The following is an 18,174-nucleotide window of genomic DNA, read 5'->3' on the forward strand; positions in this document are numbered from 1 at the left end:
ACCCAGTGCAGCCAAAAATGAATTAATTACTTAAAAAAATTAACAATCTATTCTTATGGCTGGTGCTTTTAGTGACATGAACAAATTCTGCTACATTTTTTCTAAACATTTTAAGGTTTCACTTGTCATATAATCCACCTGAAATTTATTGATTTTTTTTGTATTGTATGAAGTAGAGAAATATTTTTCTCCTTTTCCTTAAATGGGCACTTATCCCAGAACCCTTTCCTCAATTGATTAATAACTGTTATACATCAAGTTCCCTGTATAGATTTTTGGCTGTTTCTGGTTTATTGATTCTTTCCCCTTGGTCTATTTATCATTTCTTGTGTGAATACGATGCTGTTTTAATTACTATATCATATAAGTCTTGCTATCTGGTTATTTTTTGGTACCCTATCAGCAATGTTTTGACCAATTACAGAATAAACTTGTGAAGGAAAATACTTAAGGAAATAGATTTCTCAAAATGATAAGATGTTGGCATTGATTTTGGAATGTTATTTGGAATAATTCACAGTGGTACCTGTTAGTGATTCGTGCAACTATCTGAAAAATTTTTTTTTTAATTTTTATTTATTTATTTTTGGGTGTGTTGGGTCTTCATTTCTGTGCGAGGGCTTTCTCTAGTTACGGCGAGCAGGGGCCACTCTTCATCGTGGTGCGGGGGCCTCTCACTGTCGCGGCCTCTCTTGTTGCAGAGCACAGTCTCCAGATGCGCAGGCTCAGTAGTTGTGGCGCACGGGCTTAGTTGCCCCGCATCATGTGGGATCTTCCCAGACCAGAGCTCAAACCCATGTCCCCTGCATTGGCAGGCAGATTCTCAACCACTGTGCCACCAGGGAAGCCCAATCTGAAAATATTTTGAATCATGACCAGCTGCTATGATTTTGGCTTACAAAGGAAATTGCCTCTGGATATTGAATATTGTACCTACCACGTACTGATAGAAGGATTTTCATCTGAAGATGCATAGAACTCTGTTAAAATACTGGTGACGTGAGAAAGCCTTGTTTTCAGTTTTTTTAGAATATAAAACTATGTGTATGTGGAATAATTATTTTAAAGGCAAAATAACCAAATTCTGAAATAGTAAGACACACTAATAGTAATATAAGTTTCTATAGTGCATGAAAAATCCATACACGCTTATGTTTAAATGTTTATGGTAAAAATTATTGAATATACTGAAATATACAAATAGAAAAATTAAGAACATGGAAACGGTCTTACCATAGTAGTAATAAGTACTAGCCACATAGCAACTTTTCTGACACTGAGATCCCAATAATTGCCTGTTGGGAAATCTCCTCTGAGTACAGCGTCATTAATTAAAACTCAACATTTCTCAAGATGCTTTGCCCACATGTCAGTTTCCCCTCTTGGCGTTCTTATTTCTCTCATTGGTATCAATGTCTTTACAGTTTCCCAGGCTCAAAACCTTGGAATTAGCCTCGATTTTTTACCTTCATGTAATCTATCTATGGTGGGCGGAATAATGGCACCTCCCTCTCCCACTCCCCAACGATGTTCATGTCCTAATCCCTGGAAACTGTGAATATCTTATGTTACATGGCAAGGGGAAATTAGGGTTGGAAATGGAATTAAGGTTGTTAATCTGCTGTCTGTAAAATAAGGAGATCATACCGATTTGTATGGGTGGGCCCAATGTAATACAGGAGTCCTTTAAGTGTGGAAGATGGAGATAGAAGAGTCAGTGTTAGAGTGATGCAGCCTCAGCAAGATTCAACAGGTGATTTCTGGCTTTGAGGGTAGAAAGAGTCCACAAGCCAAGAAAGGCAGGCAACGTCTAGAAGCTGGAAAAGATAAGGAAACAGATCCTCCCCTGGAGCCTCCAGAAGGAATACAGCCCTGCCAACACCTTGATTTTAGTCCAGGGGAACCCATTTCAGACTTCTGACCTTCCAGAATGGTAAGATAATACATTTGTGTTCTTCTAAACCATCAAGTCTGTGGTAATTTGTTAGAGCAGCAATGGGAAACAAATACACTGTCCACTCACCAATCACGTCTTCATTGGTTCTTACTTTACACTTCCTCTCAAATGTCTTTTTCATCTCAATTCCAAATGGCAGTATCTAATTCAGGCATTCATTCGTTAGCTCTGGATGCTGCAACAGATTCCTAACCACGATACGGCGTAAGCAGTCCTAAACTGTGAGTGAGGATACTTGGGTTCTAGCCTGTCTTTGCTATTAATTAGCTTGTGACCTAAGGGAACCTCTGTGCCAAACTTCCTCGCCCTCCACACAACACACACACACACCACATTCTCACGTTATCAGAAAACGGGTAAGTTAAATAAGATGATTAATTCATTTATTTCTAGCCCTTGTAAGGGTCACTGTATAGACTGTCTACCTCTTACCTCCTCACTTCTTCAGTCCATCCTATACGTCAGTCCAGAATTCGTCTTAAATCCTACGTGGTATAAATTACACACATATGTACAAACTTGCGTTGACTTTTCGTGGCTCATAGGTTCAATTAGTCCCTATTAAGGATCTTTTACAATCTGCCGACTGCCCCAAATCCCTCCAACATTTTTTTCTCTCCCAGAGTATCCTGTCCTACCCATTTCAGCAAAACAGATCTACTCATTCATTCCTCAGACATGGCCCACTCAGATCCTCCCTCCTTCCTGCAATATCCATCCCACATATTTCTAGTTATCTGAGTCCCACTCTCTCTGTAGAGGGCCCAGCAACTACCACCTTCCACAATTATTGCCTACACTGTGTTTCTCAAATAAATTAAATTATGATCGGAACTGACAAATGATCTAAATTTTTCAACTCAACACTTAGTGTTGAGGATGGTAAAAGGCTGACAGAAGAGGGATAAAGAAAAAGAGAAACTAGCTCAAAGGGCTAAAGCTTTGCCTTCCAAGTCTCTGGGGAGAGTAAGGAAACAAATGTAGTCACAACTAATCTGGTATTTTCTTGCTTTACTAGTTCTCCCTTTATGGGTATGTCTTGTCTCGCAAAGTAAGAGCCTTTAATGACAGGGTCATTTCTCATATTTCTTTCTATCCCTGTCAACTAGAAAGAGTTTGATATTTTACTAACAATAGTTGCTCACTTGTTTGCTCGGTGTTGTAATGCATAAATAGCAACGACATTAACATACCAAATCCAGTTCAGTTTCCATAGTTCATGAGGGATACAAAATACTTAGACTGAAACAACGGGTTCAACCATCAAGTATTTATGAAAAGTCTACCTGAGCTCAGTATGTGTTAGCCAAATAATCCCCAGTGCTGACCGTGTAGACTCTCACTTCATCTCCCTAATTTCTTGGCCTTCCAAACCCACCTCCCTAGCAGCACTTTTCGGTACGTGCCAAACATGACGCATACTTCTCTAACCGCTCTCGAATGTCTCTGGATTCTGGGAGGGAGCTCCTCCTACCAGTGGTCCAAAGCCTATTTCACTGCAAGCTGCACAGTCACATAAATCCCAGAGGTGGTTCCTTTCCCCCACAACCACCAAAAAAGATCAATTTCTTAAGAAAGTGGGCATCTGTGGAAGGTAGTATAAAAATTAATTCCCATCCTGCAACTTTACGAAACATTTTTAGATTTCCTTGATTTAGTTAACTCATAATAGCACTTATCCAGATTCTTGGCTTGAAACTCTGTGTCCAAACCATCTATTCAGCCAGTATTTTCAATTCTGACTATAGCGTCATCTCCATGGGGGCTTTATAACTTTGCCATCCTATTCTGAAACCAGGATTTCTTCCTGATCAACTTACACTCTCATACTCCATGAGGCTAACACCTGAGTTGCCACAATAGAGGTGAGCTCTTGACTCACGTCTGGGGTATTGGTTTTAACCCAAAGTGAACCTGAGTACTTGGTCTGAAATCTCAGACACCATGTCAGCACAGATCCATCACTGAGAATCTTAAGCGATAATGTTTAAGAACCGTTACATATGGTTAAACATTTGTTTCGATTGGCTGTTCTTTCTCTATAGTCTATTTTCTTTCAGTTTTCTTTTTCCTTTTTTTCCCCACACTTAAATTCATTTCCACATACATATTATACCAACCGTCAGTAGCGTACAAATGCCTCCTTCTTTGGCTTGTCAGTGACATAAATTTTCTCTAGCATATCCTGACAGGGGCATTGTATTCGAAATGTCATTTCCTTCTCTCATTTAGTCACAGATTTTAAGTCTCTTCCAAATATTCTGTCTTTCTCACACAAATTCTTTTGCCTGTACAACATTTTTTTCTCTCCCACACAGAACGTATATTTCTATATGACATAATAAAACTGGTAAGGAAATAACTGCTTCAGCTTTCTAAAACCATGATAGTATCTTGGAGCTAATATACTATAAATTAGTTATTTCAGTCATGTACATGTGTGTATACATAGATATACTTGCAATGCATAACCACCTTTAAACCATGAGTCATGTACAGACATACAAAGTCACACATATATATTAACTGTTGCTGATTTAAACATACAGTACAGGTCTACCCACATAACTACAATTTCTGACACTTCTATTTTCTCTGATCTTTCTCCCTCTCTTCTCCTTCTGAACTATGTTCATCACCACCAGACTATGATGAGTACATAGTCTCTGATGGATGATGTACTATGATGTACTGATGGGTAACCTGTCTATTGTACCCAACACTGCCTGGAACAGTATTCAGATGAAGCACTTTGCCAGAATGAACACCATTGGACATCAGAGGATAGTGCAAAATATTTCTTTATTTTTATGTACCATCTTACTAGAAGATATAGAATAAACCTTATATGGGCATCTTCAAGTCACCCTTCTGAGAAGCCACACTTGTTTTCTATCCCTCAGCACTACTGCTCTACCCCAGAACACCCTGTCTACATCGTGAGAGAGCAGAGGTGAATTTAGGCCTCTTTATACTCCTTCTTGGAAGTAGGCTTCAGTGTTTCAGATTCTTCAGAGCAGAGCAACTGTAAAGCAGACAAATCTTTTCTTTCTAACACTAGTAACCACTCAATGAAAAATTTCAGAGCACGATCATGCTATAAAGAACCAGAGCTGAGAATAGGAAAACATAAAGGGATAAAGTAAGTAGACAGACAGTCCTCTCTCTCCTACCACAAATATGTGACAGCTAGCTGGACATACCAGACAGAGGGGCTCAGAGCCTTGAGGCCCAGCTCAGGGTGGCCTGGACAAAACTCTGAATGACCTGAGGCTTCAGGCCTACATGGGACAATGGCTTTAGGCCAAGAGAGATACCCTGAACGGAGAGTGAGGCTTTGAGGAAATTGCCTGGAGATGTCTTGAGGAACTCAGTCCCGTCTTTGATAGGAGTGTGGCTCCTAGCATATAGGCAAAATTTGACTCATGCATGAGACTTAACAAGGAAGATATAAATAGCAATGGAACACGAAGCAAGAGTGTGTATAAAGAGTAAAAATGGGGAAAAGACCAAGTGCGAGCTTCAAGGTAATGTTGACAGTAATTCAGAAGGAATAAAACAGCCAAGGATGAAATCCCTTAAACCACTAAGAAGGCTAATAATAGAATATAAGCTCTGTAAGGGCAAGGATCTAAGGATTTGTTAGGAGAGGCAATCTGCTAATGGGCCCTAAGAGTCCCTGCACAGTCTTGCTAAGTATGCCAAGAATACCAGGTCTTCACTGGTCTTTACCTGGGTCATTTTTCTGGGTTATATTTGTAGCAAGTAACTTGCGAGGGAAGAGGTAACACCTCCCTCCAGACAAAGAACAGACTTGTTCATTCTGAAAGTGATGGATTCTCCAAGCGCAGTGTTCCTCTCCTGTAATGCAACCCAACGCCTGTGTAGGCAACCACGTAGGCCCGCCTGTGTCATCCTGTGGAAACTGGGGGTCGTGAGACACTGACAGAAGCAGACAGAAAGCTCACGCTGCCCGCTGTGCCATGAGTAATATAGTCCTTCATCTCTGACCCAAGAGTCTCATGTCTCTTGTCAGCGTGCAGACACAATAACAGGCTAGCTTATTAGCGTGAAAGTTGAGTAAATTCCCGCCCCTTCCTCAGCTCTATTCCCAGCATTTAGAATAACACCCAGCAAAGAGGGGTCATTCGAGTTGTTAAATGAGTCCCTCACTTAATGAATATTTGAATTTGCTTTATCTTACTATTAACCTCATTTATGAGCACTAAAATAGTTGATATATACTTGTGAAATCACATGTATATATTATTATTTATTTATTTATTCCTGATTAAAGGATCACGCTAGGTGTTCACTGCTCAAATTCACATAAAATGGAGTTAGTGAGATTTCCATTAAAAAATGCTGCTCATAATTTCTAAATATTTGTCAAATCATGTGCTAATCAGTTATGATAGATATTTGAGGGAAAGCATCAGAATCTTAATTATATTATATATCACATATTTTAATTTCATGTGTCTAATATTTTTTAAATGTGTTTTATGAAAATAGTGAATACCAATTAATAAAGAAATGAAAAAAGACCTCTCACCACTAATTTTACCCAGACCAGAAATCCAGATCAAGAAGCCCTGGGAAAATAAACAACTTAATTTTCCCCTTCACCCTAAGGAAGACACTGGTCTTAGAACCTCTGAAGCTACTGACATTAAGACCTCATGGATAATCCTCTCAGTTCTATCTATAATTGATTTATCAATAAATAAATAACCACTGATTAATGATACCTGTCAGCAGAATCTTTATCCAGTTATATACTAAAAAATAAAACAATTTAGACTTGAACTATCATTTGCAAGGCATGTGTGGTATACCAGTCTCTGCTATGTACTTTCACACCCACAGTGATGCAGAATCTCTGAGCAACACCTGGCAGGTGTCAAGTCTCTGCAACTGGCTCATTGTATTTTTCTCAATAGGTTGCAACACTTTTTGCAATGTGGGCTCCACACCTTTCTAAATATTTACTAATTTATGGGAAAGGCAACTTTCTTTTCCTGGTGAGAGGTTGTAGAATTTGTTTTAGCTGAAATGGAGAACTTCCTTTTTATTTCAAACAATGTGAAACTGTAAACTACCAGCAGTGGCACAAGTAACACTGGAACAAAACTTCAGTGAGCAAAATGGGTCATCAATGTTTAATTCAAGTCTTTAAATATGGCGGTTGCCTTGAAGTGATCTTACTGAATAATCTTCTCTAGATGTCTAAAAATATATTGAAGCTGAAAAGTGCATTATTATGAAGAGAGTAAATTGGGTCCATGTGGGTAACCTTGTTACACTTTTTACCACCACTCTTTCGTCTTTCTCCAAACAATTCACTCACATAGGATTCTGGAGCCTTGGGGTTTGGACTAATATGGCCAATTAAGTCCTATGTTTATAAATGAAGGTCAACTAAAACATTTAGATTATTCAGATCGTCACATTTAGTGGAAAAAACAATGCCCTTTGAAGAAAAAGAAACGTGGAAATATGTGAATTTTCCTAGGAGGCGTTGCACCTAATAACAATACAGGACTTACTAAAATGTATATGTATTTTTATGTCATCACATAACAAGTATGACAAACATTAATGCAGATTTGCCTCACTTCTGCTCTGAAGCAGAATTTTTGAAGATGACCAATGATCTCATTACAACCAAATAAAATAGTCTTTTGAGTTCATTTTTAAAAGCATTTTTTATCCTTGTTAGTCACACGCACTTTCTTGCATATTCTACTTTCTCCACTTAATATATTGATATTTACAGTCATCTCCTCACTAGTGTGTTGCCAGCACTGGAGGACTGAAGATCCTTGATGGTAGAGACTATCTTACTCCATTAAGTGTATTTCTATAATCGTGCCTACCTAAGTACTTGGAACACCTTAAAAGGTTAGTAAATGTTGGCTGGATAAATAAATTTGTATCCTCCTCTATTCAGTTTTCAACTTAGAGCTCTTTTAACTCTTCACACACTTCTTAGGTTTTCATTCGTATATGGAAAGCGCCTAAATATATCTGTCCATCCATCCACTCCTGCTATATAACGAGTCTTTCGACTCCAGCTGATTGCTGGATATTTCCCTCTGAATGCCATAATCTCGACATGTGTAAAATTAAAATCATAGTAGTCTCCACAAATTCAATTCATCTTCAAAACTACAATTCAAGAGATATTTCAATGTCAATATCAAGAGATATTGACATTCCTATGTAAACAGCACTCCCTAGACAATGCAGGTGAGGTGAACAAGAGTAAACCACAGTGTCTGCCCTCAAGAAGCTTACAGGCTAGTAAGGGAGATGAGCACTTGCAAGGTACAGGGTACAGCATGGTAAGCATTATAAGAGAAGAGCAAACTAAGAACAGAAAATTCTGGAACTATCTCACAAACACCAATTCTTTGGGAAGTAAGAACATTTCATCAAAAGCTAGATATGAACTTCAAAAAAATTTTTTTTTCCAAAGTCCTGGATCATCCACAGATTCTTTACATTGGCCCCAATGCCCTACTTATATCCACAATTTTGGCTTCAATTCTTGGATCCTGACCTGCCATCCCACTTGCTCACCATTCTTAGCTTTAATGTGCCGGAGGTGGTCTGGATATCTCCCCAACCTTTAGATCCCTACTTGCTGTCTGGGAACTGGCATCCTGGCTCTCATCCATCTGGCCTTCCATGCACTCATCCAGCCTCAAGTTGTTTCTAAATCTGTAAGATGGGCTTCCCTGGTGGCGCAGTGGTTAAGAATCCGCCTGCCAATGCAGGGGACACGGGTTCGAGCCCTGGTCTGGGAAGATCCCACATGCTGCGGAACGACTAAGCCCGTACACCACAACTGTTGAGCCTGCGCTCTAGAGCCCGTGTGCCACAACTACTGAGGCCCATGCGCCTAGAGCCCGTGCTCCGCAACAAGAGAAGCCATCGCAATGAGAAGCCCGTGCACTGCAATGAAGAGTAGCCCCCGCTCACCGCAACTAGAGAAAGCCCGTGCGTAGCAATGAAAGACCCAACACAGCCTAAATAAATAAATAATAAAATAAATAAATTTAAAAAAACTGTAAGATGTATGCAAAGAGGAAGTAAAATATTATATTTCAGGAAATACTTTAAGAAAGAATTAGCATTTGACTTGAATATTAAAGGATGGGTTTGATTTTAAGAGGGCAGCAGAATGGGAAAACTCGTCAAGGTAGTTGGACTTGTATGAGCAGAGACACCAGAGAACATCTAAGGGCATATTCCAGAGAGAGTGGGTAGGATAATTTGGTGTGCTTGGGCCTGTTTGGTGCCCAGCTACGAACTTACTACTCTACTCACAGAGCAGGACCATTTGACCCATATTTTCCTCACACTGAAGGACTAACCCTAATATCAGAGAAAAGGAATAATATCATGCCATAAAAGGGGGAGTGGAAAGACCGAGAAGGAAGTAAACATGCAGTTAAAAAAAAAAAGCAGGAAATAAAGTAAAGCAGTAAATAAAGCTTGAGGGGGTGGCAGAGTTGCACAAAGGCAATTTGAGGGTGTGGGCGGTGTTGGAATCTTACACGATTCCTCATTCATCAGCCTGAGGCCAGACAGAGAGAGCTATGAGCAACAGAGTAACAGAATGGCACGCACTATAAAGAGGCTCTGGATGAGTACCCACCAGATGAAAGCTATCCTCCTGTTTCCCTGAGCTCTTATCCTCTCCCGGGCAGTATCAGAGGACCCAAGAACTCTCCGTATTGGCCTATGGGTACCTCTAATGGCAGTAGTCTCTGTGGAGAGAACAGACTAATGCAACACTGTTCCTTATGATACATGCTTCATCTCCTCATCCCCATGGCATTTCTCTGATGTTGTTGCTGCCGCCAGCTTCGTCTCTCCACCCAATCTCTCCTCCTACTGAGGCTGCCAATGCCACACCCACTACATCCAAGATGACTTGCTCTGAATTACGTGCTCTTTTGCTATAGCCTGGGCCCTGGGTTGTATCAATCAATTGTATGTTATGGAGATGAACAGATAGGGTGGAGGAATATTGTAGCATAGAAGAGAGAAAACGAAATGGTCCTTGGATAAGGTAGAATTTGTCCTGAGCTTTGAATGATAGGGGAAGGGGAATTTTGAAAGGCAATGAAGATAAAGGAGAGCTTTCCGAGTTTGAATAAAAATGTCAACTATGCAGCTACATGTAAAAGAATGGAATTAGAACACTCCCTAACACCATACACAAAAATAAACTCAACATGGATTAAGGACCTAAATGTAAAGCCAGACACGGTCAAACTCTTAGAGGAAAACATAGGCAGAACACTCTATGACATAAATCACAGCAAGATCCTTTTTGACCCACCTCCTAGAGAAATGGAAATAAAAACAAAAATAAACAAATGGGACCTAATGAAACTTAAAAGCTTTTGCACAGCAAAGGAAACCATAAACAAGACAAAAAGACAACCCTCAGAATGGGAGAAAATATTTGCAAATGAAGCAACTGACAGAGGATTAATCTCCAAAATTTACAAGCAGCTCATGCAGCTCAATATCAAAAAAACAAGCAACCCAATCCAAAAATGGGCAGAAGACCTAAACAGACATTTCTCCGAAGAAGATATACAGATTGCCAACAAACACATGAAAGAATGCTCAACATCGTTAATCATTAGAGAAATGCAAATCAAAACTACAATGAGATATCATCTCACACTGGTCAGAATGGCCATCATCAAAAAATCTACAAACTAGGGCTTCCCTGGTGGCGCAGGGACTGAGAGTCTGCCTGCCGATGCAGGGGCCGCGGGTCCGTGCCCCGGTCTGGGAAGATCCCACATGCCGCGGAGCGGCTGGGCCCATGAGCCATGGCCGCTGAGCCTGCACGTCCGGAGCCTGTGCTCCGCGACGGGAGAGGCCTCAACAGTGAGAGGTCCGCGTACCGCAAAAAAAAAAAAAAAAAAAAAATCTACAAACAATAAATGCTGGAGAGGGTGTGGAGAAAAGGGAACACTCTTGCACTGCTGGTGGGAATGTAAATTGATACAGCCACTATGGAGAACAGTATGGAGGTTCCTGAAAAAACTAAAAGTAAGGCTACCATATGACCCAGCAATTCCACTACTGGGCATATACCCTGAGAAAACCATAATTCAAAGAGAGTCATGTACCACAATGTTCATTGCAGCTCTCTTTACAATAGCCAGGACATGGAAGCAACCTAAGTGTCCATTGACAGACGAATGGATAAAGAAGATGTGGCACATATATACAATGGAATATTACTCAGCCATAAAAAGGAACGAAATTGAGTTATTTGTAGTGAGGTGGATGGACCTAGAGTCTCTCATACAGAGTGAAGTAAGTCAGAAAGAGAAGAACAAATACCATATGCTAACACATACATATGGAATCTAAAAAAAAATGGTCATGAAGAACCTAGGGGCAAGATGGGAATAAAGACGCAGACCTACTAGAGAATGGAGTTGAGGACATGGGGAGGGGGAAGGGTAAGCTGGGACAAAGTGAGAGAGTAGCATGGACATATATACACTACCAAATGTAAAATAGCTAGTGGGAAGCAGCTGCATCACACAGGGAGATCAGCTCGGTGCTTTGTGACCACCTAGAGGGGTGGGATAGGGAGGGTGGGAGGGAGGGAGACGCAAGAGGGAAGAGATATGGGGATACATGTATATGTATAACTGATTCACTTTGTTATAAAGCAGAAACTAACACCACTGTAAAGCAATTACACTCCAATAAAGATGTTAAAAAAAAAAATGTCAACTATGGAATGACAAAGTGTGTTTGGAAGTCCCGTGATAGAACTGTTTAGCAGGTGATAAGGATCCACGTAAGGAACTAGTGACATTCTGTTTTGTCTCGAAGCTAAATATTTTTTAAAATGTCATTACAGAAAGGGAGGATTAACATAAACAGTAACTTTTTATGAAGGTGGAATATTTTTTCCTTTCTTCATTGTTGAAGAGAGTTGAAAGTTGTCTTCAGCATAAGTTGAGAATTTCTTCTTAACATGGTCTTCACACAGAGAAAGGAAGGCACATGTTTAACTAGAATAAGCAGAATGAAGACATTTATCCCAGTGGTTCAAGATTCCCCAGGCACGGTTAGTGCATTTGATTTGCGGGCCACTGGGGTGGTATTTAGAAGGGCCACAACCACTCCACACAAGAGCAGTTGTATGAATGAGAAAAAGACACCCCCTTCATCCAAGCAGGTATATTCTCACATAGGCACATAGACTGCTAAACCAACTGAGAGCTGGATTTAACCCCACTTGCCCCCTTAGCAGGTGCCCTTGGGTAGTGCACACACACACACACAAAGCCGGGCAACCCTCAGGTTCTAGCTACATTTAAAGTGAATTGGGAGGCTCCACTCCTCTTTGCTGCCTGACTTAGAAATAGACACTTCAAAACGACAATTAGTCTATTTTCTGGCACACGACACAAACCTGGATTCCCTACTCCCACGCCATTTTTCCTGTTCTGTCTCTTTGAGATTGCATTTCTTGTAGTCTTGAGTGTTGAAAAGGGAAGATCAAACCCGTTTATTTAATGTCACAATCAATATTGATCCCAGGTCTATCTACTGGAATAGATTCTCTGTAGGCCGTGCTTACTGGGGCTCTCAGGAATTCAGGGAGAATTTATGAGCACAAATCTTTTTTCAGTTGGAGAGGAAGCACATTCAAGATGTACTAAAATAGCTGAAAAGAAGTGTAGTGCCCTACTTTATGAGCACAAGATGAGCTAGTATTTACTAGACAAAGAATTTATAGCTGGGAGAAGTAGATTTCAGCTTATAGGAATTTCTAACTGTCTTTGTCCTTGCTCCAATAGCTCATTGTAGAAAACTGGTTTCTGAGAGGCTCTGAAAAATGAGAAGGTCATAAACAATTGGATAATAACATTCAATTACTGGCTTTCTCAATGAATAATATTGCCTTATGGTTTAGTGCAATTGCAATTTATAAATAGCCACTTAAAATACATTCTTCTGTTACATACAGTGAAATATAGCTTTTTAGATAGGTTATTACAATAGAAAGTAGCTACCTATAAACCATGCTTTCTTTTGAAAGATTTGCTGTAGGAATCTAAAGAAAGCGTGGACTGGAAAGTACTTTTTCAACTTACATAATTGTAAGACCAGATGAAGCATTTTATACTTTATGACATCTTTTAATTATAATACCCTGTTTTGTTGTCTCTGGTATTCATTTGCAATTACATGCAAGGCTAGCCACAATTTTTCTTAAGTTATAAAATATGGAAAAGATTCACAGTAGGGCTTCCTGTTTCAAACAACAAATGAACAAAGAAATTAGACAACTGAATCCTACCTTAACATCCTGTAGTATGACACTGAGCATGTCACTTCACATTTTGGCATTTTCATGTTTCAAATAGGTGTTTTAACTCCCATTACCCTAAGGTCTACTGTCACAAAATAAGAGCAATGATCACCTCATAAAGATCAGATAGAGCAAAAGCTCTGCTACTCTCTTCCTAACATAAATCCCTATTCTGCTCTCCTTGTTGTCTTGTAAGAGATAAGGGTCAGTTCTAATGGCAAACTAGTGCTCAAAATATCTCCCATCCCTGAAGGTGTGTTTCATTACTTTCTACCTCCCCAAATTCTACTTATAATCCAAAGCCTCTCTAGCAAGCTCTCTCTAATCCATCCTCCCTCCTTTGAGATCTGACATCACTTATATACTCATCTAACTTTAAAGTAATCCTATGCCATCTTACAGTATGTCTGTCTAATATGCATGAGCTTTGTTTCCCTAGCAACACTGTAAGCCTCAGAATAGAAAACAAGGTTTATCTCATTTTTGCTCTTGTATAGAGCTTGGTGTAGAGCCGAGCACAGAACTAGTGCTGCTCAATTTAATTCAGTAAAATTGATTCAGCTTCCCTCCAACATAGACTGTGTAAATTCCCAGGATGTTTGTTTTTGTGATCAATGATCACCCCCATATATATCTCCTCACCCACCACTACAAACTGTATATATATATATTTTTTTTTAACGACCAACACTCACCAGATTTAATCACCACTTAACCATAGTCTACCACTGAATCTCATCTAAAGAACAAGACACATAAAATTAAAATATGTCAAAGGAAATTTACATTAAGATTCACTTCCCTCAAGAGACTTATTAATAGTTTGAAAATTAAAAGTGTTTGAGAAGGCATAATCAGCATCATAATATGTGAACGGAGAATGAATGTGGACTACCTCACCAAATGCATGAAAAGAAGTAAAGAGGAGCTCTTAAAGTTGAAAAGACTGGATAAGGATATATCAAGAACAATACATAGGGGGCTTCCCCGGTGGCACAGTGGTTAAGAATCTGCCTGCCAATGCAGGGGACACAGGTTCGATTCCTGGTCTGGGAAGATCACACATGCTGTGGAGCAACTAAGCCAGTGCGCCACAACTACTGAGCCTGCGAGCCACAACTACTGAAGCCTGCCCACCTAGTGGCCATGCTCTGCAACAAGAGAAGCCACCGCAATGAGAAGCCCATGCACTGCAACGAAGAGTAGCCCCCATTTGCTGCAACTAGAGAAAGCCTGTGCACAGGAATGAAGACCCAACACAGCCAAAAATTTAAAAAGTCAAATAAAATAAAAATTTAAAAAAAAGAAAGTTCTGTTTAAAAAAAAAAGATCTAAAAAAAAAAGAACAATACGTAGGTTTAAGAATAGATTTAGATAAATTCATGAATGAAAGATGCAATATAATCATCCAGAGGGAGAGCAGGAATATAAAATAATGTCTACTGCTTCCTGAGCACTTACTGTATATCAGGATCCATTTAAATGATGTCTCCTTAATCCTCACAATGATCCTTGGTGGGGGGGTGTACTGTCATCTTCGTTTTGTAGAGGAAGAAACTGAGGCATAGAGAGGTAAAGTTGCACAGTTAATCCATGGAAGAACTGGGATTCACCCAAGAAAATCTGATATCAGGTCTGGAGTTTGAAAACAGGATACCCATTTAACCATGTGGGTTTACATCTGAGGGCAGCTACTGCACATTCAACAAGGCCCTGTTCTTTAAAAACCTGAAAGTCACTTTGATCTGAACTTCTTCCAAAGTTGCTCTGAGCACAGACTTTTTGTGCAGATACAACGTAAGGTGACCCTCAATGAGTCATACACCCTTGTATAATTTCCTTCCTCTGACTGCAGAATGGAAACTGCAACTTGCTCTAACTAAAAGAGTATGGCAAAGATAATAGGATGTCACTCCCATGATTAGATTACATCATATAAGATTCTGTCTTAGTAGACTAGACAAAGATACTCTCTTACTGGTCTTCAAGAAGCAAATAGCCATGTTGTGAACTGCCTATGGAGATGGTTACATGGCAGGGAGCTGTGGGTCACTGCTGGGAGTGACTGTCAGCCAACAACCAACAAAAATCCAAGGTCCTCAATCACACAGTTACAAGTATATGAATTCTGCCAACAGCCTGAATCAACTTGGAAGCACTTACTTCCCCAATCAAGCCTCCAGATGAGAACACAGCCTAGCTGACATTTTGATTACAGACTTGTGAGACTGATAAGCAGAATTCTAAGATTGTCCCCAAGACTCCCTACCCACAGGTGTACACCCACCTTCCCCCAGTTATTCAATCAAACATTAAGCTAAGTGCTATTGTGAAGGGATTTTGCAGATGCAGTTAAGATCTGAAATCAGGTGACCTTAAAATAGGGAGAAAAAAAAAATAGGGAGATTATCCAAGTTTGGCCTAACCTAATTAAGTGAAGCTGAAAGAGGGACTAGGTCGGTCCTTGAGATATTTGAAGTGTGAGGAGTATTCGACACAAGGGAGATTCTCCATTGGTGGCTTTGGAGAAGGAGAGGGCCACGTGGCAAAGAGTGTAGGAGGTCTCTATGAGCTAAGAGAAGCTCCCTCCTGACAGCCAGCAAGGAAGTGCAAGCCTCATTTCTACAGCCATAGGAACTGAATTCTGCTTGGAAAAAGGATCATGACATCCAGTTGAGAACACAGCCTTGCCAACACCTTGATTTTAGCCATGCGAGACTCTAAGCAGAGAATCCAGGCACACCATGCCCAGACTGTCCAGACTTCGACACAACAATAAGCTAATAAATGGGTGGTATTTGTCGTAATTTGTTTAATTTGTTACACAGCAATAGAAAACTAATATACTTCTCATATTTAGAGTTGACATAAATTGAATTCATAAAATGAATTTCATAAAATGTAATTGAGTCATTTCAATTAAGCAAAAATGAAAATAGCCCGTACAATTGCCTGGAACATAGAAGATGCTAAGCATTTGTGGGACTTCTTTTCCTAACAAGCCTCTGAAATAGAGAATTTCTTCTATCATTGTCAAAGTGACCAGTAATGTTTGTAAGAAAAAAAATGTTCACCATTCAGAACAAGTGAAAAATACTATGCAATAGTCTATGGAAACACAGTGTAGCCAAACTCTCCTTTGGAAATCTGTGATTACCCAGGAATCAAAACCAAGAGAATAAAGTCACTAAACTTTATTTGCACAGCTCAGAATTGGAATTCAAAGAATTCAAGTTACTATCCTGGTGTTTGAAAGGTAGAATTTTAGGGGGAATTCCCTGGTGGTCCAATGGGTAAGACTCGGCGCTCCCAATGCAGGGGGCCCGGGTTTGATCCTTGGTCGGGGAATTAGATCCCACATGCATGCCACAACTAAGAGTCCACATGCCGCAACTAAACATGCCGCACTGAAGATCCCGCATGCCACATCTAAGACCCTGCACAGCCAAAATAAGTAAGTAAATAAATAAATATTTTTTAAAAATAGTAGACTTTTAATATTTCATATTTTAACTTATTCCACAACTTACTATTTCTCCAACTTCCCAGCTTTTCACAGTAAAGTCCAAGGATACTGAGATCATGCGGAAAGTTTCAATAAATTGTCTCCTGACTGAATCATAAAACTTGGCGGCTGTGAATTTGTTTGTCATCTACATAAGATGATCTCTGTGCTGAGAATTCAAGTGCTTAAATTCTGGCCTATGTGTCATAGATAATTTGAGTATCGGTTCCAAGGTCTTGGGATACATTCCAATGTAAGTCTGTGTTGTCTGAAATTTGGAAATTCTCCTGCAGCTGAAAGCTTCTCACTTTCTGCTTTAAGAGAAATTACACACCAATTTAGTTCTATCCGAGACTATGTGGCCTAGAGGTGATTTCACATCACTGGTAAAAATCAATGATTCTCACATACATGCTTGTTGGCCATTTTAGCCCCTTGGGTTTTGAAACTTGTAAGTGATCTTGACCATTTCAGGATCCCAAGTATTAAGACTGAAATGAGGGCATTTAAATTTTACTCTTTAATAAGCAAGAAAGATTCAGCATGTTGCATGGCGACTTCAGGAGGGTTATGACTGATATTTGAGCACTACAGAAAGAGTTCGTACAAGAGTTCGTTTTCATTAGAAACAAGTTTGAATAAGGAACAAGGTACTTTTCAAGTTTGTGCTGGTAAGGGACAGGACTGGGTGCAATCTCCTGAATTTTTACTCATGTAAAAAATGTATGACCCCCATAAAGATAAATTTATCCTTTAAAAGATAAAGTAAATTTCTTGAGACAGTGAGCTTTTTTATGTGGGTTGTGAGTTTATCATACACAATATTTCTCTTTTTTCTGCAGGCACATTTGATTTTGTGTGTGGGGGGGGGGGGTGCACTGCTTGTAGAATCTTAGTTCCCTAATCAGGGATTGAACCCCGGGCTCCAGCAGTGAAAGTGCCAAGTCCTAACCACTAGACTGCCAGGGAATTCCCACATTTGCTTTTGAATGGAGAAACAGGTCAATATTCAGTTAAGAATGTTTTCTTTCTTTCTTTCTTTCTTTTTTTACTTTAAACATCAACTAAATTTGCTATCCAAACCGCTAGTCCTGTCCTTAGAAATAACTCTCTGTTGTGAAAGATAATGTACTGCTTTAGAAATGTAGAGGTTCATTGTTTTTTTCTTTTTTAAGGAGCATAGTGGCATCTTTTGCTTATGAAAATACTATCTTCAGAGACTCTGACTGGTACTTAGGAATTCACAAATTCAATCTTATAAAGCTTTATACTCATGCTCACCAAAATGGCTGGTTCACAATTTGATACAAAAAATATATAGGAAAAGTGCTACCCATT

At 39.6% G+C, this 18,174-nt stretch overlaps 1 long non-coding RNA gene across 1 annotated transcript in view; it reads right to left on the minus strand.

Moving 5' to 3' along the window:
- LOC132434451 (uncharacterized) overlaps positions 1–18,174 on the minus strand; it is a 63,145-nt gene that overhangs the window by 23,448 nt on the left and 21,523 nt on the right. Inside the window, exon 3 of the long non-coding RNA XR_009521305.1 lies at positions 14,793–14,888. This is a non-coding gene — a long non-coding RNA (uncharacterized lncRNA). The remainder of the gene's footprint in view (positions 1–14,792; positions 14,889–18,174) is intronic.

The sequence above is a fragment of the Delphinus delphis genome, chromosome 11, assembly GCF_949987515.2.
Source record: "Delphinus delphis chromosome 11, mDelDel1.2, whole genome shotgun sequence".
NCBI classification, from domain to species: domain Eukaryota; kingdom Metazoa; phylum Chordata; class Mammalia; order Artiodactyla; family Delphinidae; genus Delphinus; species Delphinus delphis.